The sequence below is a fragment of the Balaenoptera physalus genome (genome assembly GCF_965194825.1).
Source record: "Balaenoptera physalus genome assembly, chromosome: 6".
Lineage (NCBI taxonomy): Eukaryota > Metazoa > Chordata > Mammalia > Artiodactyla > Balaenopteridae > Balaenoptera > Balaenoptera physalus.
This window is the reverse complement of record NC_138885.1, coordinates 47,972,215-47,999,288: the sequence shown is the minus strand read 5'-3', so window position 1 is coordinate 47,999,288 and position 27,074 is coordinate 47,972,215. Positions and strand designations below refer to the sequence as shown.

General features: G+C 41.6%; 1 protein-coding gene across 4 annotated transcripts in view; it reads right to left on the bottom strand.

The window, feature by feature from the left end:
• The window catches only part of FMNL2 (formin like 2), a 307,756-nt gene that overhangs the window by 203,505 nt on the left and 77,177 nt on the right, over nucleotides 1-27,074 (bottom strand). The gene's annotated exons all lie outside the window — the stretch shown is intronic.

The window sequence follows — 27,074 nt, the reverse complement described above, 5'->3', positions numbered from 1 at the left end:
ACCTGCGTAATTGGAAAACAAAGGTGGCGCACATGTCATAAAAAAGCAAATGAATGCTGAATCATGTGGTCCAAGTACAGAAGACAGTCAAAGAAGAGGGAAATCACTGGAGAGAAGGAGGGAGGGGGGACAGGGCACTACTTACAGGCAGTAATCGAGGCAGAGGGTGATATGGACTGAACTAGGGGGTGAAGGTGATGAGGGATAGAAATGGGATGGAAATGCATTAAAGGGACATTTCAAGTGGGGAAAGATGGATGACAAATTGGCTGTATCAAAGGGAAAGAGTAGGCCTAGGTTATAAACTGGCAAGACACTCACGGCTATTTTATAAACCACTTCTTATAATTATCAAAATAATTTTAAATACTCAACTCCAACTATCATCTAGTTAAAGAAAATCTAAGACCGTTTCCTAAACCAAAAATAAGTTGAATTTATTCATACAGCCTTTTGAAGATCAAGAAAAGTCTTAAAAAAAAAAAAAAAAAACTCTCCTCTCCTCCTTCAGGGTATCATCACTCTACTGGAAAAATGTAAACTCAGCCATCCAAGAAGGCTTAGCCGCCTACAAACCCCTGTGATATGATCTGCCACCACCTCTCCTCCTCCCCCACTTCTTTTTAAAGCTTTTCAAAAGTTTACCTTTGTCCAAATGAAGGAAAACTCTGACACATCAAAGTGAGCACCACGGTGCTGGGGATGTATGTTTGTAAGAAGAGTTATCTATGGTGGTGTGCAGAAAAACTAGCAAGGGTGTAGTTCTCCCTCCTAAATACCCCACACACACACACACACACACACACACACACACACAAAGTACCTCACTCATCTGCAGTTTCTTTGTTAATGGCGGTCTTTAATCCCCTACACTGCAGCAACTGCTAATTCTCTTCCATTTAAATTAAAATTTTACTCCAGTTGAATTCCCTAGAGGAAAACCAACGAACTACTTTTCATTTTCCGCTTCAACTATTCACCTGGTACTCCATAAAAATGCTATATTTAGTTTCTCTAAGAGCATTTTTTCTTATTATGTAAAATTGCAAACAATCACAAAAGTAGAGAGACTAGTGCAGTATACCTCACCTCCATGGCCCTTCTACAATCATCAACATTTTTCAATCTCGTTGCATCTACCTTCCCCCACCCAGTACTCTAAAGAGAATTTCAAACAGCACGTCATGTCATCTGTAAACACTTCAACATGTATTATGAGAAGGATCTTTTTATAAGCAATTACCCACAAGAGAATGCTTAGTTATTACAGAAACTGTTATTTTATTTGATGGCATTTCTGAGCACTAAAAAATTACTATCATTTGCTTAAAAATAAAGGTTACTGGTTAAAACAGGATTTTAGGGAAGTTCATCTGAGTCCAGTCCAGCCAGCCAGAATGAATGCAGAAATCATTCACTATAACGCCAAGTATGAACTTGGCAAAAACAAAATTATACTCTGCATACACCATACACATGGTCTAATTTCTTACAAGGTTAGAAAATGAATTAATAAAGCTGGAATGAAAACCAGAGTCTGTTCAAGACTGGAACTTCCCCAGAAGGCCACTGTTTCAGCCACTGTGGCAGCTCAGAAAGTGGCACGAGTTAGCTTGAAAGGTGAGCTGTGCTGATTTGGAAAAAGGATCTAGTGTGGGTTTTGGGGGGAGGTACTAGGCTGCTTGTCAACTAGCTGACCAGTGGCCCTGAGGACGGGCTGATGGCATTGCTATCTGTATTAATGAGTTGAAAACTAAACGCTGGAAACAGGTCTGCAGTGGTGGTCCTCCCCAGACCAGCAACAGCAGCACCTGGGAAACTTGTTAGAGAAGCAAACTCTCAAGCCCTAACCAGACTTACCGAATCAGAGACATTCAGGGCCTAGCAATCTATGCTCTATCAAGCCCTCCTGACGATTCTGCTCTACACCAAAAATTTCAGAACTGCTGGCCTAACATGGTGGCCACTAAGCACATGTCACTCTCTCACTTTAAATTTAAAGTAATTAAAATTAAATAAAATTTAAAATGCAGTTAGCTGTGGCTACCATATCAGTCAGCACAGATGACAGAACATTTCTACCATCGCAGAAAGTGCAAACGGGCAGCAATGGTCTAGAGCGTTTAAACTGAACTTTAATTTATAACCCATAGACTGCAACGGCTTCTCTAATTCTGAGGGACCCAAAAGTGAAATTTTGAATCTGGCTGGATCTCAAGAGCCTATAGCCTCCAGGTATCTATTGCATGACTGGATTCCACAGTGGAAACATCAAGAGAATTGGGGTAAAAAGGAAAGCATGGTGAATGTTGGCCACAGAGGCCAGGTCTGGGTCCATGGAAAACGGATGTGGCTACAGGCAGCTGCTGAAACTACTGTTTTCACCAGGCACTTTGTGAAACACAGACTGGAGCAAGTAAAGCTCTTTGTTTCTTTAAAGAGATAAGACTCTGACATACCGGGACCAAAGGTATCCATATAAATTGGCTCTGTCAAAGTTTTGCAGATAGGGATTCAATGAGACTCCTGGGAGGTTTCTCCATCCTCCAGAAAGGACCCTGCAGCAGCAGCAGAGGTGAGAAACCTCCCTCCAGTGCCTTTGCCAGAGGAGAACATGGCAGGACTGTTTGTGTCTCTGTCCTGATCCTTCTAAACCCAGTGCTGTCTGGCTTCTGCCTCTTCCCAGTCATTGAAAAATCTAGGTCATGTGTGTGTCTAGCACAGAGCCTGACCCCAAACAGGCTCGGTCAACACTGAATGAATGCATGGGGGACTTCCGTGTTGTTAATCAAATAGACCCCCCTCAGTGCTTACTTTCCCGCATTCCCAGCATCATATGACATCGTTTCTACACCCCTCCCTCCTGAACCACATTCATCTCTTGGCCTCCAGGAGAGAAAGCAGTGCACACCCCTGCGTTTTTTCACCTCTCTAGCTGCTCCTAATCTTCCTCCTCTAGCTTTCCTTGATTACTGTGACCCTCAGGGTTCTGTCCCAGGCTCTCTTCTCCGTACTCATTTTCCTACCACTCTCGTCTACTCCCATGGGTCAGCTCTCAATCCCACACTGATGACTCCCAAAGCTGTATCAGCAGCTTCACTCCCCGCTGAGCTTAAGGGCAGCGTCCCAGCGACTCAGATGTCTCAAAGGCACAGAATCTCATCACCATCCTGCCCCTTGACCGCCCACAAAAAATCTGATCATTGTATGCTTTCTAGTGAATGGCACCACCATCCACCTGGCTGCCCTTGTGAGAAACCGGGGATTCAGCTTTTCCTTCATTTCTCATATGTAAGCAATCACTATCTCTTAAGCATCTCTTGACAGACCATCTTCTTCTCTTCATCCGCATATCCTTATTTCTCATCTGAAATAGTGATACAGCTTCCAAATTGTTTTCCCTGCGTCCTGTCTTGCCCACCCAGCCCCATTCATTCCCACTTCAGTCTGAGTGGTCCCTCTAAAAGGATAATTCTACAAGTGGGGTCCTCAGACCAGCAGCAGCAGCACCTGGGAGCTTGTTAAAAATGCAAATTCTCAGGCTCCACCCCAGACCAACTTAATCAGAAACTCTGGGGGTGGGGCCCAGTAACCTGTGTTTTAATAAGCCCTCCAGGAAACTGTGACGCACGATAAAGTTTGAGAACCACTGCTTTAAAATATCAATCTGCTCACGTCACTTTCCTGATTGAAAGCCTCCAGTGGCTTGTGACTGTCCCTACAATAAAGATCAATTCTTCAGTATCATTTATTGCAGAAACAATTACCCCCAATATGAGAACTGAGGGGTAAATAGGGACTTAACAGACAAATGAACAGATAATCGGTCAGCCTACGGGTGGGGGTATGAGAGAGGTATTCCTGGCAAAAGGAACAGCATATGGAAAATGACTAAAGAGAGGAATACGGCACACTGAGGAAACTGGCAACACGTAGAATGATCAAGAGATGAGGCCGAGAGGACTGCCCTGGTGGCGCAGTGGTTAAGAATCTGCCTGCCAAGGCAGGGGATACGGGTTCGAGCCCTGGTCTGCGAAGCTCCCACATGCCAGGGAGCAGCTAAGCCCGTGCACCACAACTGCTGAGCCTGTGCTCTAGAGCCCACGAGCCACAACTACTGAGCCCATGTGCCACAACTACTAAAGCCCGTGCTCCTAGAGCCCATGCTCTGCAACAAGAGAAGCCACCGCAATGAGAAGCCCGAGCATCGCAACGAAGAGTAGCCCCCGCTCGCTGCAACTAGAGAAAGCCAGCGCACAGCAACGAAGACCCAACGCAGCCAAAAAAAAAAAAAAAAACACCTTACCTGCCTATATCTAAACATGGTGGCAAATGATACTTTCTTTCCTTCCTTTCTCAGGTGTCAAAATGTTACCTGTTCCTCATCCAGTCCTCCTGTCTCCCCTCACCAACCAAAAAATCTGCCACAACAAACATTTACTATACAAAACTCCCGAGTCACTATTTCCTGCTTAAAAACCCTACGTGGTAAGAACTTACACTCTCAATATCTGATCCTATAAATTATACACACACTTCAAATTGGACTTTAAGGTTCTCACCAATTACTATTTTCCCATCACAGTCCTACATCTACTTTAACCCTACTGCCCCAAGTCCCTCACCTTTTGCTAAAATTGGTTCAAATCTCAGTCCTCCTAGTAAATATCCCTACAATCAGGCAACCTCTTATCACTTCACAGATCCTCAGTATTTAAATGTGTTGTATGTGTCTGCATAACTCAATCACTTGCTACACCATAAAACTCAAGACTGTTTATAAAGACACATGTATCTGTTCAATAGTTTGACTTCTTCAAGGGCAAAACTGTTTCTCTTCTCAATTGCCTCATTTTCAAATTAAGCAGGTTGAATAAAATGACAACTCAGGTCAATTCCAACTCTAAAATTTCATCACCTATAATCACATTTAGTGCTCTGTATATATTATATAGTCCATAAATGGTGTTGATTAAGGCTCCAGAATTCACACTTCTAAAAAGTCACAGAGGACCTTGCCTTCCCGGTATCTCCCTCTCTGAAAAAAACAAGGTAAAGACTTGGGACTTGCCTGGTGGCGCAGTGGTGAAGAATCCGCCTGCCAATGCATGGGACATGGGTTCAATCCCTCGCCCGGGAAGATCCCACATGCCGTGGAGCAACTAAGCCCACAAGCCACAACTACTGAGCCTACACTCTAGAGCCCGCGAGCCACAACTACTGAGCCCATGTGCCACAACTACTGAAGCCCGCACACCTAGAGCCCGTGCTCCGCAACAAGAGAAGCCACCACAATGAGAAGCCCGCACACTGTAACAAAGAATAGCCCCTGCTCACTGCAACTAGAGAAAGCCAGCACACAGCAACGAAGACCCAACGCAGCCAAAAATAAATAAATAAATAAATTTATTTTTTAAAAAACAAGGTAAAAGCAGTTTTTCTTTGATTCCCACCTTCTGAGAAGTTTAAATTTCAATTCCCTCTTTGGCTAGAAAAATTTGGTCGTATTTCAGATTTAAGTAAACAAGAATTTAATAACCTTTCCATAATAGCATTTTTATCATTCCCATAAAAGTAGTCTCCTATCTCTGGTGGGGAAAGACTAAAGAAAACACTTCGAAGGTAAAGAATGAAAACCTGTCAGCATCTTCTACATGCAGATTCTCCCCTAAGGACTCACAGCTTGATAAAGAATGTATTCTCCACATGGCTCTATCTGTAACAAATTATTCTTTTTTGTTTGTTTTTTAAGCACAAAGTTAGTCACTGTTGTGAACTACAGATAACATATCAAGGAGGGCTTCTGAAACGGATGTGACAAGAATCGAATCCTGTGAAGACAGTTTCAACTTGACCTTCCAAGAAAACACTTTTTACTTTAAGGCAAAAGGAAGAATTCCTGACCCCAAATACTGTCAGTCATGCTGTTTCCCTTGTCCTTATCAGCAGTATGTTTGTCAAGAAGAAGGACATGGCAGTATTTACAACCATACTAACAAGCGGAAGATTTTGGTTCTTTGCAAGCACGAAGTCACGGCACGCACAATTTATCAAACTTTTCTCTTTTCCACGTTTTTCAACAAGCAAGCAACTTCACAGCTGAGTTTGGTACTAAACGCCACATTAATACCCAATAAAGCCCTAACTCTTCCATCTGGGAAAGCAGGCTGACCCAAGGGTCTTACAAGCCCACTTCTCACCTTGCTCCTCTTCCTTAGACGTTCTCAGTAGAGAGGATACACTCAGCAGTATTGCAAGTTCATCATCTGCTTTCTACTAGTGGTTAAGATGCCAACTCTTCTGTCCAATTCTACAAAGCATGTGATCAAAATTTATTTATGGTAAAAAACACTTTAAGTACCCACTATATGCCTATAACTTCCAAGGAGTTTAGGAAAAGAGGTCAATGTTGCATAAAAATTATAGTCAAGGCACACTAGAGCAAACAAAGTCAAACATGACCCCACCCCCCAAAAAAAAGGTCCAAGTTATATTCTTTCCCCAGCTAGGATCAGTATGGTAGCCTCCTTAGAAGTCAGTGCCCTGATATCTTTAACCCTAAAGACATTGAAAAAAGGAACGAGTCCCTATTATGTGCCAAGTACTGCAACAGGCACATTATATAGTTACTCATTTAATGCTAAAGAACAATCTGCAAGATACAGGAAACTATTCCCAATTTACAGATGAAGGTTCCCAGAAAGAGACAATGACTTAGAAAGGTCACTTTCATACATTCAACAAAACACCTGTTAAAATAAAAATGCTTGTTTTAAAAGCTGTTTTCTTATTTAATTTCAACACCCATTACGTAAAATAAAATAAAGTTCGGCTTAGAATGAAAAACAAAGCACAAAGACACACACACACACACACACAGACAAAGACTTTTCTTCTCTTAAGGAAAAATAAATCTTGAACCTAACATAGCATTCAGTTCCTGACTTGAGTTGTTTTCAGGGTTTATTTTTTATGGAGTAGTTTGTTAGATTTTCAATCCTCAAACTAGCAGTTTTTAAACAGACACACAACACTCAGTTTCTTTCTGATTATATTTCATCTTTGTCAATTTCCATATGTTACATGGTAATTTCCTTTCTTTTCTACACTAAGGAAATTTTTTCCCCTAAATGCCAAACCTCCTAAAAAGATAGGGATATTAAACCTAGAACACTTAAATTAGCTATGACAACTCACATACACAAAAAATTAAACTGAATTCCATCTACTTTATAGACCAGCCAAGAACTTAAATGCTTTTAATTTTACTTTCTTTTCAGTAACTGAAGAGATTTTAAACTGGTTATGCTTTCAATCTCAAATAAACCTTCTTTATTGATTCCCAATCTCAAGTATCAGAAACTTAAGTGTGGGCAACTGATGATTATGGCATTTCTACACAGTAAATAAAATTTCAGTTCATGAAAGAGTATCAAATAACAGCACGTTCTCCTTACAGCTCTATAACCTTGTATATTCAAAATAACATTAGCACCCTGAGGGCATGACGGCAAAAACTGAGCCTGACTGTTTACTCAGAGAACATGCTGCTAAACCGGGGAGCCTTCCCTGTCCATCCCATGCCCAGAAGCAAATACGGCTTCCCTTGCCACTAAAATGGAAGCCACAGCCAAGCGGCTCTCAGGACAAAGAAGACATGCAGATCAATTTTCACTCACCTACACAGAACATGCCTCCCTCAAAAAACCCAAATTCCGGGCTTCCCTGGTGGTGCAGTGGTTAAGAATCCACCTGCCAAAGCAAGAGACACAGGTTCGAGCCCCGGTCCGGGAGGATCCCACAGGCCGCGGAGCAACTAAGCCCGTGTGCCACAACTACTGAGCCTGCGCACTAGAGCCTGTGAGCCACAACTACTGAGCCCGCGAGCCACAACTACTGAGCCCGCAAGCCACAACTACTGAAGCCCGCGTGCCTAGAGCCTGTGCTCCGCAACAAGAGAAGCCACCGCAATGAGAAGCCCGCGCACCGCAATGAAGAGTAGCCCCCGCTCGCCGCAACTAGAGAAAGCCCGCGCGCAGCAATGAAAACCCAACACAGCCAAAAATAAATAAATAAATTTATTTAAAAAAAAAAAAAATTCCCAGCTTCTCTTAAAAAATCTAAAGATCTGACAACACTGGTCCTGTATTTCTGTAGAAAGTTTCAATACCTACTTTCTCTCCCTTCCTCCAAAGATTTGATCTCTCCCCCAACCCCTCTCCTCCAAGCCTGCATCACTCACTTAGGTTAACTGCATGGCCCCTGCACACCTGTGAGTTTGTGACCCTTTTGCCTCTAGATACAAGAGGAAGCTGTACAAAAGCCAATTGCTTTTGATTTCTGAATGACTGTGTCCAGAAGGAGGATGAGTCAACAACGCATGACACCATTTCCTATTTACTCTACCGAAACCCAACGCTGAACAGGCTGTCTCAATCTCCCTAATGTCTGTGTGGTCTAATTTGAGCACATTTCCCACTTTCTATCCACACTTCCCTTTCAATGTATCAAATGCTAGCATTTGGGCATTCTGCCTTCTCATTTTGGCACTAAGAAGAGAGAAGACAGACTTCAAGGGCAAACTTCACTAAGAACACCTTCCAGAATGCCCATGTAACTCTCTCATTTGTCATGGCCAAATTTGAGGCAGACAGCTCTCTTGTTTCAAGTATACATTTCATACAACCTCTGGATTTTTCCTGCCCCACACATTTTACTATGTCTTTTACAACAGATTTGAGAGGTATAGAACTGAGTCAATGGTCTCAAATTGGCCTCTTTGAAAAGATAAATCCAAGAAACGGCCAAAAGGCAATGATACTTAAGGACCAACTGTATGATTCTTGTAGATGTGATGAAGAATGGCCAAGAGGGGACTCCTGTGTCATTTTTGTTTCTACTGTTTGAATTTGGGGTTTTTACTAATGGACCATGGTATCCTAGCTGTTCTCACTGTCACTGGGATTACAAAGAGTTTCAGACAAACTGATAGACTATAAAAAGGCATAATCAAGATTTATCTGTTTTCAAAAAAGCCGCATTAAATCAATCCAGCAATCTGCTTCAAGTCAGGAAAGGTTTCATGAAGTCAGTGTCATTTTTTTGCTGGGCTAGAGCATCTTTTACACCACAAAGAGGGCTCTCTGTCATCATGCCACCGCTGGGCAGCTAGAGTCAATTTCCTCTTGTCAATATACTCGCTTTCTCTCTCATTTGCAACAACCTGTGCAAACAGGCATGGCAGGTAGTAAAATACACCCTAAAAAGTTTAGAATTTGATTCCATCTCAGATATATAGTGACAAATCTAATGCCAAGGCCCGTGATACCCAAATACTGTCCAATCTAGATTCTTGGAATGTATAAATGTGGGCAGAGGGGACAACCTGTCCAACAAGATTCCTACTTCCCCTTCATACTGTCAGCTTGGGACGTGGGTTTCTAACCAGGGCACTATTTCCCAGGCCCATTGCATCTAAGTGGCATACTGGGATTATTCCTCGGTACCAGAGACAACAAGGGGAAGTGATGTACATCACTTCTGAGCAAAGGTGGCAAAGAAGTGCAGTGTCTTCACCCGCTCTTTCCCATCTGCTAGCTAAACTCTGAGGAGTCCAAAGCTGAAGGGACAGTAACACAGAAAAAGAAAGAAGTCTGACAGCCCACCCACCTAACAAGAATACTGACTCTGAGCTGTAACCTGAGCAGACTAACAATAGGCCCGTGAAATTCTGAGATACGGTATAGCAGAGAGCATTCAGTTCCTAACTTCTGTATTACGTTTGTAATGGTGTGAGGCAGTGGGGAAAGGTCTGAGTTTAGCAAGCATGGGATTGCAATATTGCACAGTGTTTTCTACTAGAGAAATCTTAATTGAAAAAGATGAGAGGGAAAGAAAACAAATAGGTCTTCTGGTGGTAGGGACATTTTTCGTACACACTGGTACAGCGGAAGAGTGGAGGGAAGAGAATGTGGAAGGAACAATCTAGGGGCTCCAGCGGGTGGAGGAAGCATGGGGTGGCGGCAGCCTCTTTAAGTCTCTGCTCCCTGGCTTACTTCTAGAAAAGGAAGAGTCAGGCTCCCTCTAACTCCAATCAAGTATCACAGTCAAATATTAAAATATCACAGTGACTTGCTGAGGACATCATTACCAACTTAGTTTGTTAAATTTCTCTCAGTCCCAACTAGGTATACCTCTCGATCCCACAATGAACAAAATTAAAATGCTGGAAAATCTATATTCAAGAGGCGTAGTCTAGATCAACCCACCCACCTCACCCCACCCACCTCTTTTTATCACCTTTACAGACACACAATGCACCATCACTTGTTAGGGCTTTGTTTTTTTTTGTCCCCTCCCTCACCCCCTTTCCCCTTTGGTAACTATAAGTTTGTTTTCTATGTCTGTGAGTCTGTTTCTGTCTCATAAACAAATTCATTTGTCATATTTTAGATTCCACATAAAAGTGATAGGATATTTGTCTTTGCCTGACGTACTTCACTTAGTATGATAATCTCTAGGTCCATACATGTTACTGCAAATGGCATTATTTCATTCTTTGTAATGGCTGAGTAATATTCCATTGTACATATACACCACACCTTCTTTACCATTCATCTGTCAATGGACATTTAGGTTGCTTCCATGTCTTGGCTATCGTGAATAGTGCTGCCATGAACACTGGCGTACATGTATCTTTTCAAATTACAGTTTTCTCAAGATATATAGGACGCTTTTTTTTAAACTATTTATATTTGGTCTCTGAGGTTCTACCTAATAACAGTTTACATCCCACTAACTAGTATGGAAAATTATCTCTTCTGTGATAGTACTTAGGAATTTACCACATGTAACAACAAATCCAAAGCACAAATGATGGACTGGAAAAAGATGCCCAGGTATAACCCATATGGGTTATCTAAATATAATTACCTTGGATGTATAGAGGACTTAAATCCCAAAAGATTTTTACATAACCCATCCCATTTCCCCTTAAACAAGTGTGTGAGGAGAGCCCAGTGAAGGGTGTGTATGGACAGGTATCTGAGTAAAGAAATCAAAGCCACATGACTCCAGTGCCTCCGGAGACATGCAGTATAAGAACACCTTCCAGACTGCATCTCTGATCTCTCTTCGAGACTGACAAATGCGCCAAACCTCCTAGGCCATAACCACGCAGCCTAGATATTAAGTGCCAGAGCTTGTTCAGCACTGCTAAGCATGTGCTTGTGAACTCTGGATGGGAAAAACAGGCATGTGGGTGCACTGCTCAGAGGGACCATCCCAGGGATTAGTATCACATTCATGCTAATTCCGCAGCTGGCCTGGCCAAAGAATGCCCACTCAAATCCAGGCCCCGGATCTCTGAATAGGCAGTTTATGCTTTCCCAAAGTTGCATGAATAATTAAAGGAGCTAAGCCTACCTGCCTAATGACAGCCAATAACAAACCAATCGGCCACCTAAAGCCAAGTTCCAGCCCACTGGGGCAAGCAGGGCTTGGGCTGGTTAATAAACCCACTGCTGTGTTCTGCAGGGGCCCTTCAGCTTTACGGGAAGATTCCGCCATCACCAAGGTGCAACCTAATCACTGCACCCAAACTAAAATCAAAGGCCAGCAGGGATCCGGATCATGTCGAAGCTGAGGAAGCACCAGGGTTCCCGTGTATTGGATAAGATACAGGAGATCAAATGTCTAATTCTTACACTATACCTAGTCTGATTCAGATATTAAAATCTCAAAATCAGATTGAGCTGCGACTAGAAACATGAGCCCCAGACATGCAGTTTTCAAAGAGCCACCATATACGATCCTAATGCCTTCATCCACCTACAGCCCCTGGCATTTGTAAATTTTAAAAGGGGCTGTGAAAAGGGGCTGATCTAATATGGAAATTTACTGTACATACTTTCCTGCTATACAACCCCGGTCTGCACAAAATTTACATACCTGACCCTTTCCCTTCCCTGCTGCTCTAGGTCAGAGTGGATTTTTGTTAACGGCTACTATGCTGATTACGAGACAACTTCCAACAGTTTGAGGAGTCTTTCTAAAAAAATTCAATGGAGTGATTATAGTTAAATTTCCTACTGCTCAGTTTTGCCACCACCAGCCGACTTTTCCCTCATAAACATCCTTCTGTTTCTACTCAAAATGGGCTTTCTCCTTCATGACATTAATAGTACCAGTTTCCTCTATCATGTTAGTAATAATGCACTGTTTGGCCTTGTATTTGAGATTTTTCAAAGCTAGGGGAAAGTAGGGCGGGACACAAATTTTCTCCAGACTACATCAGACTAATTTTCTCCCACTGCCATCTACAGAGCTTTTTCTTTAGAAGGGTGGAGCCAACAGTGGGGAAGGACCAGAAGAACACAGTAATGAGAGGAGGGGAAATGCCGACCCTGCTTTAACCACCACCCTCTGATCCCAGGCTTAGTCAAGCAGTCATAGCCGACTGAACGTGGTGACACGTTTTCCTCGAGGACTCCCAGGCCATTATTTCCTCCACAACCTCATTTACTTTTTCCAACTTTTCCTGTCATCTCTCAACCAAACGTCTTACGCAGGAGCATTTAACTTTACGGTCAGACCAACCTTGATACCCTTACTACACTACATCAAGAGTCAACCCCTGCATGAGACAAGACTTCCCATTCTCAGCCAACCCCTCGGCCTGGTGGCAGGAAGGGAAGAAGTTGGGTTTATTTTCTCTCCCCCAGAATGAGCACATCAATTTCCTTCATTCACCTTTAGGTCTTTTGTCTATGGACACATGTAACCTATGTGATTCCTCCCCATAAAATGAGTTCTCACAAACAAGGGCATGCCACTGCTTTAAGACAACCTGTATTCTCTGTTGGTTGGGTTACAATAGTTAAAAAGCGCCTAAGGCAATGAATTACACAATAGATGAAAAAGGAGCTAATAAAATTACTTGCTTGATTCTTTTTCCGATTCTCTGCTGGTAGCACACAACGTCCCTTCCCTTGATTAGTTCTAGAGCCCCCTGTTCTTGAATACAGAGATTTAAGAATGAGCTCTTAGGAGAAGATGTTAAGTGACCTACCACTTACTGAGCACTCCTTAGGCCCGATCAGCTCCGGGCTGTGAGTATACATAGGGCCTCAATTCAATGCTAACAGCTCTACAGGGTAAGGCTGGCTAGCACACAGCAGAGGCAGAACTCAAACCCAAGTCTGCCTGACTCCAAAGACAATGCCGGGCAGCCTGAAAGCTTCTTTTAAAGCCAGCCCTCAGCAGAAGCTTACTGAAGCTTCTCCTATATGCTCTCACACTGCAGGACTCAGGAACTACCATGGAGCGTTCTCTCACTCATCTTTAAATTTGTTACAGTCCCAAGAAAGCCTATGCTGTGTAAACCTCAGAAGGAACAGCCAAAGAATTGAATGTATTTATGACAACTGACAACAGATCTACTGGTGATGGCCTGGAAGTCTACTCCCAGAAGAGATTTGCTTTTCTCCAGGCTAAAGGTCACGCAAGGTACAAATTTAGAGCTTTGGACAGCCATCTGCTGATGCATCTGGAAAACAAAGGGAGGAGACAGGAAAAGAACAGAAGGCAGCCAAGTCCCTTCAGATGTCTCACTGGGGGGGTGTGTGTGTGTGTGTGTGTGTGTGTGTGTGTGTGTGTGTGTGTGTGTGTGTGTGTGTGTGTGTGTGTGTGTGTGTGTGTGTGTGTGTGTGTGTGTGTGTGTGTGTGTGTGTGTGTGTGTGTGTGTGTGTGTGTGTGTGTGTGTGTGTGTGTATTTCCTGGTGCATCTTTAGAACAATACTGTGAATTAAGATGGGTGTGTCAAACCTTAAGAAAACTGGCATGATTCTCATAATGCTTCCGCTACACTTTGCATTACTGCAAAATCAGAAAACGATTGAATCATGATGTCAAGCTTTCACATGCTCACTCAACAGAGGCAATAACAGAATGAAAGTAGAGATGAAAACTGAATCATCGCAGACACTTTAAAAAACGCAACCGCTGATCCCTATTTACGAGAAGAAAACACATATTCAGCATAGGAGGTTCCCACGTCCTTCTACACAGGTATTAGCCAAACATTGATAACAAACGATAGCATAAAGCCCATTTCATAAAATTTCATACACATACAGATGGGGAGGGGGAAACTTCTCAAAAATATTCAAAATACTTCTCAGATTTAATTTTTCAGATTTAATCTTTAAAACAGCACATGGCATATTAATTTCTATTTTGTCAAGGTACTCCAAATTTTACATAATAATAACACAAGTTATGATACTAAACCTAAAAATGATATATTTGATGTTTAAATCACATTAGCTTCAAAAACGTGTTGCTCATTTACTGTGGCAGCTAGAATAGAATATGTTTCAACTCCATAAAAAAATGAATCTTTCTCCATTTGCTGAAAAGCAGAGTCTCTCAGATTAACTGTGCACAGGCAACAAGCTGGTAGACAAAACATCTTTTAAACTTCATGTTACTGAGACACTGATAAGTAAAGCTAGATTAACTCAATTTCTCTTAAGTATGATTTTCAAAGTTTTCACACCATTATCTCAACTGAACTTTATAATGAGCCTATGAGGGTACGGATTAATTTCCTCCATTTTTGGATGAAACAACAGAAAACTAACACTCAAGGAAGATGATTTAAAGCAGTAGTTCCTAAAGGTGATCTCTTTTCCTTTGTGTGATAAAGAAAATAATAATTGACCTAAAAAAAACATTATTTTCCAGATCCCTGCAGAAACCAGAAAAAAAAAATCAGCTAAGCTTTCAGCCCCAAAGTCACTTTGCCCTTTGTAAAGCCAAACACAAAACATAATCATTCAAAACAGATGCAAGGCTGTGTGGGAAATGCATTTTTAAGGTCCACATTTAACCATCAATGAGCAAAAAAAAAAAAAAAACCCTGGAGATTTGTAATGCCAGGATTTGCTGAAATAAATCCTGAATCAAACCTGTAAAGAAAGATGAGGGATTAATGGAGCTGAAAGTAGGTATATAAACATTAACTTGCCCTACAACGTTCCTATCTTCAACCTACCCCATAGACCTGGGCTCTAAGCCATCCCTAGGGCCATTAGGAAATGATATTTCACTTTCACCTCAACTAAATGACTTGAGTAAAACACACGCAGCACAACGTTCGTTTAGTCCAGAACAGAACATTAACAAGGGGTGAGTGCACGCCCAAGTGCATGTTGGTGAAGGGGTGCCTTTCGCCAAGGAATAGACAAAGAATTGCATGGCCCCAAGATCCAAAGAGGGCTAATATGAGGACATTTCCTAATCTCAGGCAGATGAAAATCTCTCGACTCCCACATGGAAAATAAACACAACTGTACTTTGCCAGTGAGAGGATAACATGTCATTGTTTGATAAAACCAGTATTTAAAAAATCCCCAAATTACCAACTGTTCAGAGTACACATCTGCTGCCACATTTTTTTTTTTAAAGATTCAAGAAAGATATGTAGATGCAATACATGCACGGAACTGCTGAGCTGAATGAAAAAGATGGAGCTAATTGAGTCCAGTACCTTCATTTTAGAAGGTAGAAGAAAACTACAGAGAGGAAAAATAGACATTTCAACCTGATTAACATAGCACTCATGGCCCTGGGGAGCAAAATCCGGTCTTGGATTCCTATCCTACTGTGTCAATTCGGAGACAAATCTTAAAGAATCAATTTCTAAAAGCTTAGGAAGTAAAAAATGAAAGAGAATTCCACCAAAATTGAAGGCAAGTTGAAGACAGGTACCATGTAAAGTCTTAGAAGGGAAAGAAGTAAGAGAAGTGGGTCATCTAAGGGATCTGTCAACAAATACCAACCACACTGATTTGGCAACAGTTCTTCACAGCAAGTCAGCAAAAGCTGGCAAATTCGAATACTAAACTTTTATCCTTTTCTCCCTTTAAATTTCGATAAAGCCTCTATCTCTGAAAGGGTGTGGGAAAGAAAAATGAATCACTAGAGGCAGGACGTTATTACCAATTCATGCTCCAGTTCTCACAGTAGGCCCTTAACCAGATTCTAGAAAGGAAGGGAGCAGGGGTTTAAAGGCAACAGAAGTCAGGCGCATCGGCTCAGGAGGGGGCAACCCTGCACGGGTACATCTGGATGGATACTGCACCCTGCCTTGGGCTTTAACCATTTTCATACAACAGTCATTAGGTAAGTCTCTAGACAGACCAGAAAAGTAGCATCAGACATTAGATTACGCTGTATGTGACATACTGTAATAACTAGGAACACTTTCTACACCACAACTTGATTTTCATCCGAAGTCATAATGATTTAAGTCCAACAGCCGTGTTACAGAATTATAAAACACAATTTAGTTAAAACACAGGGTTTCTAGAAACTCTTGTTCCAGATTACTAGATATTTCTCAGCTTCCCAACACAACGTATAGTAGCCCCCTAAAAAATGGTATCATTTCAGAAAAGTTTTAAGAGTCTCTAAAGACTTGGTATCTACTGTATATTCGATGTATCTGGAGTGAAAGGAAAAGACTCTTGAATTATGGAGATGAGATTACTTAGAAGACACAAGAAGATATCAAATGGAAAACATACTACAAATAAGAAAAACACTGCAGCAACATAAGCAGCAATAAGGCCTATTTCTGTGACATTTTTAGCTTTAAATTAAACCATACAGATTACTACAGCTGCCCCTTTGTTTCCAGGGTAAATTTATGCATAAAGTTTTCGTAAATTGTGATTTGCTTACTTTTCTGTCCCTCCCTCACACTAAACCATAAGCTTCTATAAGAGCAAGAAACATGCCTCTGATGTATAGAGCACACAGCATAGAGCACACAGAAGTCACTTAAAACATTTTTGGAATGAGTATTTTATCAAACAATTGACAAACATTTGATAAAATGCAAAGTTGGCAAGAATGGAGGGAAAATAACAGTTACTCACATACACCGTTGGTAATGTAAACCAGTACCACCTTTTAAAGGGTAATTTGGCAATATGGCAATACAGTAATACCATTTAAAAACAATCGCAAAGTTTCCATTATATATACTGTTAAATGGAAGAGACATGGGATATAGCACAATACACTGAGTGAAATCCTATCTCGTTTTGTTTTAAAGGCAGTGTATACTTACTCTGCATATGGGGCAACCACAGAGGGCAGGGGGAGTCATTCAAAGCGTAACCTAAATGTAATACACATATCCAATCCCAGGGGCCCTGCCTGAATACACATCCAATTCTGGAAAGATTTTCAAAGAAGCTTCACATGGGCTACCTGGCATGGTAATACTGGGGAGTGAAACCGGCATCATAAAGGAGAAGAAGTCTTCTTTTTCATCATCTACCCCTTTGAAGTGTCTTCCCTTCACATATTAAAGTTTTAATCTCCTTTTTAAGAGAGATGTTATGTTACTAAAAATAAGAAAGAGCACGAGAGAGAGAGAGAGAGAGAAAGGAAAGAAAGAATTATAGAAAGGAAAACAGCAAATGATTTTAAACCATAACTTTTCCCTGCTTGTCTTCCCCCTCGTCCACATAATATATTTTAGGAGTCAGTGGTTAGAGCACTGGTTTTCACTTTACGCTTGTTTGGGGCCTAATCAGAGTCATTTCCCGTTTCCAGTCACTCCAACATCAGAGTGGGAGAAAAACCTGGTTGACACAAACCTCCCCAACCCAGGGTAAGAAAAGGTCCACTGAGGGGTTCTATAATACAAACATAGGCCTGCTACCTATGCCACCTGACCCCGTGGGGTGGAGGCCAGGAGGCCAGGCACAAGAGTGTACCTGCTGGGCAGCAAGTGCCTGATTTTTTTGTGTCTTCAGATGGATCAGTTGTGCTTAAAATTTTACCTTTCTTACAAATACCTTCTAGGTGTCTTGAAATATTACCTAAATGTGAACAGGTGATGAACTCGACCATTAAGTATATTTCCTTACCGTAGTTCAAACTAACAATTAGAATGTAGGCTTTTCTAAAACTGTCTAAAACAGCTTTTCTAAAACTATCCAATAGTGAGCATATGTAAAATATATCATTGCTTTATACGCCTCTTTGTGTTTTCTGAGGAAAATACATCTCAACTTCAGCTGCCCATTAGAATCACCTTGGGAGCTTTGAAATAAAAATCCCAATACCTGGGCCCCGTGCTTCAGATCAATGAAATCAGAACCACTGTGTCTTAACTGATGATCAAAGAACACGTTTCACATCAAAGCTGAGTATGTAATCATCCTGTTCCTTGATAAAGTGAGGGATGAATTTTCAAAAATTATACACACAAACAATTCTTGGCCTCTTTGAGTGTCCAGTAACATGGCCTTTGTCTTTGGGGCTAAATGCTAATGGAGGAAGGGATAAAACAAGCGACACAAGATACTAAGATGCTACGGCAACCACCATTGGCGGGAGTTTGGGGTGGGGGGGATGGGTTGCCATTTTAGGTCTCTTTTCACTACCTGCTTGTCTGTGCTGCTAGTGATGCTTAAAAGGTCTTCTAAATACAGAAGCGCCTTGCTACACTGCTGTTCCCAATGCCTACAGCTATTCTGGTGAGCGTTTCCGCCACAGACAACCACAAAAATGAAGAGCCCTTAACTCACAGCTCAAAGCCCATTGTGGGCCTCGGTATATTGAGATGCCATAACACTTGAATTGTTTTACCTGACAGCAATGAGGCAGGTGAAAAAACACTTCATCATCCTAGAAATGATGTGCCACTACCATAAACCTTCTACATGGTATAACCAAATGCTGACAGAGGCTAATGTTCAACCTGTGAAGTTAGACTCCTCCAACCAAAAATTGCTAAAAAGCCTTGCAACCCTCTCTGTGCGTTCTAGTCAAAGATTATTCAGTTTGTTTCTTGGAACGCCCATTCCAAGGAGATGGGGGTGGAGGGAGTCATTTGGAAACTGCCAAGGAATAGTCATTGGAAAACCACAAAAGGCATTACCTTGACTTACATGAGCCTAAAGGGTGGGTTCACATCTCTTACCAATGTTACAGACATGCCCTAACTAGAATGCCATTCAAGATGTCAAGGGAGGGGGGCACATTTCACGATAAAATACCTGGTAAAAATGTGACAAACTCTCATTGGTTCTAGCATATTAGGATACAACAGTTTTGTTATTTTATTTCCATTATAAATAAGGAGTATCATCAGTACAATCATAAGTAGGACTCCTTATCATTTTTACTTTTGGTTTCTGTTTGGAAATTAAGCCAAGGAAGAATTCAAAAAGAATTTTTGGAAAAATATTGTGTAATAAATTAAAATGCTCCATAACTATCATTTACAGGAATTTTACCAACATTTCTGATACATGCACTGGAAATCCTTATTAAGTCTGACTTAGCATTAATCAGCAGCAGAGAATGGAATGAAACTGTAAGACTATTTGCAGTTACTTGATTTCAAATGGGTCTGCCTCCAATCCCATTTTTTCAGTAGCACATGGTGCTCTTACCTAGAAAGTAAGCTCTCACAGGTCTGTGTACTGAGCTTTTTAATAAGGGTCTATATTGGATTTTTTTGGATGAAGAAGCACCAGAAAATGAAGTCAGAAAACTGTACTGCTTATTTCAACTAACTCCTCACAGAACTTTGGAAAACTGACTTAACCATTCTAGGTCTACGTATATAAAATGAGCAGGTTGTGCTTGAAGATTTGCTGAAGTTCCTTTCAGCTTCAAAAATTTCTTCTATCTTTAGTTTTTTAAGGAACCTCCATATTGTTCTCCATAGTGGCTGTATCAATTTACATTCCCACCAACAGTGCAAGAGGGTTCCCTTTCCTCCACACCCTCTCCAGCATTTATTATTTGTAGATTTTTTGATGATGGCCATTCTGACTGGTGTGAGGTGATACCTCACTGTAGTTTTGATTTGCATTTCTCTAATGATTAGTGATGTTGAGCATCCTTCATGTGTTTATTGGCAAACTGTATATCTTCTTTGGAGAAATGTCTGTTTAGGTCTTCTGCCCATTTTTGGATTGGGTTGTTTGTTTTTTGATATTGAGTTGCACGAGCTGCTTGTGTATTTTGGAGATTAATCCTCTGTCAGTTGCTTCACTTGGAAATATTTTCTCCCTTTCTGAGGGTTGTCTTTTTGTTTTGTTTATGGTTTCCTCTGCTGTGCAAAAGCTTTTAAGTTTCATTAGGCCCCATTTGTTTATTTTTATTTCCATTTCTCTAGAAGGTGGGTCAAAAAGGATCTAGCTGTGATTTATGTTATAGAGTGTTCTGCCTATGTTTTCCTCTAAGAGTTTTATAGTGTCTGGCCTTACATTTAGGTCTTTAATCCATTTTGAGTTTATTTTTGTATGTGTTGTTAGGAAGCATTCTAATTTCATTTTTTATATGTAGCTGTCCAGTTTTCCCAGCACCACTTACTGAAGAGGCTGTCTTTTCTCCACTGTATATCCTTGCCTCTTTTATCAAAGATAAATCCATGAACATATGGTCACCTTATCTCTGGGCTTGCTATCCTGCTCCATTGATCTATATTTCTGTTTTTGTGCCCATAGCATACTGTCTTGATTACTGGAGCTTTGTAGTATAGTCTTAAGTCAGGGAGCCTGAATCCTCCAGCTCCGTTTTCTTTCTCAAGATTGCTTTGGCTATTCGGGGTCTTTTGTGTTTCCATACAAATTGTGAAATTATTTGTTCTAGTTCTGTGAAAAATGCCATTGGTAGTTTGACAGGGATGGCATTGAATCTGTAGACTGCTTTGGGTAGTATAGTCAGACACTATAAAACTCTTAGAGGAAAACATTGACAGAACACTCTATGACATGAATCACAGCAAGATCCTTTTTAACCCACCTCCTAGAGAAATGGAAATAAAAACAAAAATAAACAAATGGGACCTAATGAAACTTAAAAGCTTTTGCACAGCAAAGGAAACCATAAACAAAACAAAAAGACAACCCTCAGAATGGGAGAAAATATTTGCAAATGAAGCAACTGACAAAGGATTAATCTCCAAAATACACAAGCAGCTCATGCAGCTCAATATCAAAAAAACAAACAACCTAATCCAAAAATGGGCAGAAGACCTAAATAGACATTTCTCCAAAGAATATATACAGATTTCCAACAAACACATGAAAGGATGCTCAACATCACAAATCATTAGAGAAATGCAAATCAAAACTACAGTGAGGTATCACCTCACACCAGTCAGAATGGCCATCATCAAAAAATCTACAAATAATAAATGCTGGAGAGGGTGTTGAGGAAAGGGAACCCTCTTGCACTGTTGGTGGGAATGTAAATTGATACAGCCACTATGGAGAACAGTATGGAGACTCCTTAAAAAACTAAAAATAGAACTACCATATGACCCAGCAATCCCACTACTGGGCATATACCCTGAGAAAACCATAATTCAAAAAGAGTCATGTACCACAATGTTCACTGCAGCTCTATTCACAATAGGCAGGACATGGAAGCAACCTAAGTGTCCATATACAGATGAAAGGATAAAGAAGATGTGGCACATACATACAATGGAATATTACTCAGCCATAAAAAGAAATGAAATTGAGTTATTTGTAGTGAGGTGGATGGACCTAGAGTCTGTCATACAGAGTGAAGTCAGAAAGAGAAAAACAAATACCGTATGCTAACACATATATATGGAATCTAAAAAAGAAAAATGGTTCTGAAGAACCTAGGGGCAGGACAGGAATAAAGATGCAGATGTAGAGAATGGAGTTGAGGACACGGGGAGGGAAAAGGGTAAGCTGGGACGAAGTGAGAGAGTGGCATTGACATACATACACTACCAAATGTAAAACAGATAGCTAGTGGGAAGCAGTGCTTTGTGACCACCTAGAGGGGTGGGATAGGGAGGGTGGGAGGGAGGTGCAAGAGGGAGGGGATATGGGGATATATGTATATGTATAGCTGATTCACTTTGTTATACAGCAGAAACTAACACAACATGGTAAAGCAATTATACTCCAATAAAGATGTTTTAAAAAAAAATTTCTTCTAACTCAAAAAGACACCTGAAAGGTTAAAAGTGAATAAACATTACAGACTCGGCACTCTCACCAATGCTGTCTTTGATCAACATTCCCTGTGGGTGTCTGATGTATGCATGTTATACAAGACATGATGGGAAACAGAAAGGAATGGATAGCTTCCTAACCGCTACAAATCTGGGAAGATATTTTATAAATGTAAATATTTACACACACATATATGAAGCAGTTGAGTTACGGAGCAAGGCGGTGTGAGACTACGGGACAGAAAGAGTCATACAGACCGAAAGAAAGGTCAGTGTGAACCAAGAAACAGGTCAGCAAGTAGTCTGGGGTGGAAGTGTGGCAGGAGGAATTACCTATGCAACTACCAAGTACCAGAAACTATAATCAGTGTTTTAGTTTCATCTAATTTAAACCACAGGGCAATCCAGGAGGTGGCTAGTGCCACTGCACAAGTGGGAACACTACTAGATCTCCATGTTAAAGAGAGTGACCAAGGCCTCTCACGGAGCTAATAAAGAAGGTCCACTCAAAGGAAGGGGGACCTGAACTTAGTCCTATAGATTGGCCTTTTGCTTTACTGGAAACTGCATCTGTGTAGGGGCAAATGCCAAGAAAGTCTCTTAAACCAGGCGCCTGACCCATTCTACTTACCAAAGAATGTCCCTAAATCAGTGAGGCACAAACCCTGAAAGAACTATTTCATTTGTGTGCAAACTCAGAAGGGCAAAGGCTAGAGCTTCCCACAAAGCTTCCCATCACCCGATCCACACCATCCCTTGAAAAGAGGCAACTTTCACGCTCCTGAATCCTCCCCTCTTCTAGTTCTCAAAGCTCATCTCTGCGGCTCCACAGGTCAGGCCAAGACTCTACACCTAGGACTTGAAGGTTCTAGCAAACACTGGACCAAACTGTGGTTCTAACAGATACAAACCCTCTGAGAGCTACAGGGAGAGCACAGGCCCAATTATCTTCATTTTTTCAGATAAGGAAGGTTCAGAAAGGTTGACGATTCAAACTCCAAAGCCACACTGCTGGTGAGTCAGTACCATGGACCCCTACGGTCTTAGAGCAGAGGCTGCATAACCAAGAGGAAAGGCCTCTCCACCAAGGCACATCGTCATCAATGTTACTTAACCTCTACAAGCAAAACACGGCTAAGCTTGACACCTAGCTCATGAGTTCGACAGAAAGCTGATTAACGCAAGACAGAGAAGCCAGACTAAAAACTCAGTGATCAGGAAAAAAGGTTTCTATTACATTTCAGGTATTCTCAGCACCTAGCACTCAACAGAGGTGCCCAAATGCTGCTGCTGTTGTTGAATTTAGAAAACTAATCAATAGAAATTACTTAAGACCTATGTTCTCATTTGAGTCCCAGTCAATGTACAGTCCTATGTCCATATTTTGCTTTTAAAGTCTATATAACCCAAAACAAACCCATGTGAGCTGGCGCAAGGAAAAAAAAAAAAGCAGTGGGGTTTCAAGTTGAGCAGTTTTCCAAGTTTCAATACATTCAAACAGTTCTGACATTACCCTGCATTCCACATACTATCTGATTCCCTCTTGGGCATGTTTTTGTGATTTTTAATAAGTTAAGATACCCTCAACTGATGCAAATCTGCCGATAGCAAGATGAGGGCTGTACCTAGCAGAATAAAAAGATGGTAGCCCCTCCCATCAAACAAAAAACACCCAAAAGTCAGTATATTTGAAATGAGCAAAAATTAATTATTGAATCCCAAGTACATTACAGATTAAGTATTAAGTATGAAATTTTTCTCCCACAGGAATGCACTAATCAATTAATATGTATTAAATATAAATGTGAACACACACCCAGCATGGGGGTCTCCTCGTTTATACTACCCAATACTTCCAAAACCTTTCTGTGCCCTAAAGACACGGGGGAACGCTAAGCAAAAATCAGATTGGCAATTTTCCCTTTGAGGCTAAATTACTGCCACGGTTGGCATTTTCCAGATTCCCCCATTTCCAGAGTTTGTTTCTGGTGGGCAGCTGAACTCAGTCACTACCATCCTTATGGGCTTGCCTCCCCAGAATTCTGGTACCCTGAGAGACCCAGAGACCACCCCCTTAACAAAGAAGGGGTCCCAAGCTTCAAAGTAAGCAAGGTTAATGGGGAGACCCCCAACAGCCATAATATAACCATTTGCAAGAGAAGAGTGATGGGATCAGACCAAGGACAGGACACAGGGCAACAGACTGAGCACAGTTCCTCCCCCAGATCACGCCAAGCCAGGCATCTCAGATCCTCATCAAGGACCTTTTCACCAGAACACAGACCCCACCTCCAATCCCCCCAACATACGCCCCTCTCAGGTAAGGAACCCCTAGCACAACACTCTCTTTGGTGCCCAGTACATAAACCAAAGTCCATGAAAACATGTTTTGCAAGGCAAAAGGGAGAGTGAATGGAAGGAAGAATCCTAGATGACAGACAGTGCTACAAAGACCACTAGGATAGATTTATGTGGCTCATTCAATACCTTACACTAAGGCATCTAAGAGAAGGGTCTGACTAAGGCCTTGACTCTTTCCTGGAAGGCACTGGCTTACTCTTTCTGATGCTTTCCATCCATCTGGCTCACCCCTGCTTCCCCTACTCTTTCTGGTCTCATCAGGTGCTTCAGAATGTTTAGAATAACATGTCTGATTCCTGACTCCACCATTAACTAGTGCTGTGACGCTGGTCAAGGTATTTAACTTTTCTGTACTTCTGTTTCCTCATCTGTAAGATATAAATAAGAGTACCTGTCTCAAAGAGTGTTATAAGGAATCAATGAATTAAATAAGTGGATCTTCACAAAGCACTTGACCTTCACAAGGCACTTGAGAACAGTGCCTGATGTGGCAAGTGCTGTATTAAATTTGCTAAAACTGAAAGATCATTTTTAAAAATGGTTTCTTCCTCTTCACAGCCAGCTTTTAGAAAACCTGATCAATCCGGTTTTCAAATCAGAAGAGGGTACCACAAACGAGAAGTTAACAATTGAGACAACCAGAGCACAGTTTCTTTTAGGGGCAATGAAAATGTTCTGAAATTAGATTGTGGTGATGGTGGCACAATACAGCAAATCTACTAAAAATCATTAACACACTTTAAAAATTAGCAAATTTTATGGCATATAAATTATGTCTCAATAAAGCAGTTTTTTTTAAAAAGTGGAGTAAGACAACCACATATCCACCTAAGTCAACTATTTAGTCAAAATAGTGGAAATCAAAATGCTGAACTCAGTTGGGGACCGAATCCAGGATGCAAACCCTTATTCCTGGTACCTCTTCACAGGACAGCATGAACACATGTGACCTCCCCAAACTGGGTATCCACGACTTAAAAAACTGGCAAACATGGGAACAAGAGAAGCCCTAGGAAGCTTTCGGATTCTGGGAGGAATGTTTCACGCAAGCACAAAACAATTTAAGCACCTGGTGACTAAGAACACATGCCTCAACAGGAAAGTAATTTCCCTGAATTTAAGCTTATTCCCCTAAACATGGGAGGCAGCACAGTATGACCTACCAGCTCAAGCCTTCTGAGATTCACAAAGGTGATTTCAACCCAGCCTGCTTGGCCTAGAAAAAGTTTATTTTTACCTTTTCGAGCCAGTTTCCTCATCATTAAAACCACCTGTCTTGCAGGTGTTACTAAGGATTGGAGTCAATCAGTGACAAGCACCTCGTGTATGGCACATGGTAGGCACGCAGTAATAGCAATTCATTATAATTACATACAAACATAATAAAATATACATGAAGGTACCATCACACAAAATAACAAGGCAACTCAACCTTTCCACTTACCTACACTTACACTATTCCTGTAACATTATTCCTGAGTAATCTCTCTGTACAAAAGGTAATGAGGGCTTCCCTGGTGGCGCAATGGTTAAGAATCCACCTGCCAATGCAGGGGACATGGGTTCGATCCCTGGTCCGGGAAGATCCCACATGCCGTGGAGCAAGTGAGCCTGTGCGCCACAACTACTGAGCCTGTGCTCTAGAGCCCGCGAGCCACAACTACTGAGCCTGCGTGCCACAACTACTGAGCCTGCGTGCCACAACTACTTAAGCCCGCGCGCCTAGAGCCCGTGCTCTGCAACAAGGGAAGCCACCGCAATGAGAAGCCTGCGCACCGCAACAAAGAGTAGCCCCCGCTCGCCGCAGGTAGAGAAAGCCCGCGCGCAGCAACGAAGACCCAACGCAGCCAAAAATAAATAAATAAAATAAATAAATTAAATAAATTAAAAAAAAAAAAAAAGGTAATGAGCTCCACGGTAGCTGAGGTTCGGTAGCAGGAAGGCATGCTGAAAGCAGAATGAGTCCTCTTACATTTCTAGAAGTTTCTAGGTGAATTAATGGTCCTGTGAATAGCACCTGGGGGAAATCCTAAGAGGAAGAGTTGAGGGAGTCTGAAGGTACCAACCAGGCACTCTTGGCCATGTTTGTAGATTTCACAAAGTAAGTGGCCACCCCTCCAGCCCCCCCCCTTGCTGGCCCTGTGAATGGACACTTACATTTCACAGTTGCACCCAAGTTTCCCAGCCACCTTAGCACTGACCTGATGCCCCAATGTGGCTGCACATTATTAACTGTCCAGAAACAGCATGACGAGGCTGTGGAGCTTAACACCTTCGCGGAAAAAGGAAGAGAATTAATTCATGGCTGGTTCAGGTACCTCACGTTATTGGTGATGTGATTAGGTAAACCACAATAAGGTTCGTAATAAACCAACAATCTGTTTTTCGAACTCTGAAGCCATTCATTCAACTCTGACGTCTTCTGAGCCAAAGACTTTAATGGGAGCTTTGCACCTGCTGACAAGAGAACCCTAAGTGATGCCAAAAGAGGAAGTGAGTTGATGAGGGCAGGGCAGGGCAGTTATTCTTTCATTTCAGTTTTACTATTTGACTTACTAATAACAATGCTTATCGTATTCTACAATTGCAAAATGATCCACATACACGATGCCTCCGACAGTTGCCAGCAAACCTTGCAGAAAGATGAAGCAACCAACACCAGATATCTCAGGCCAACAACAGG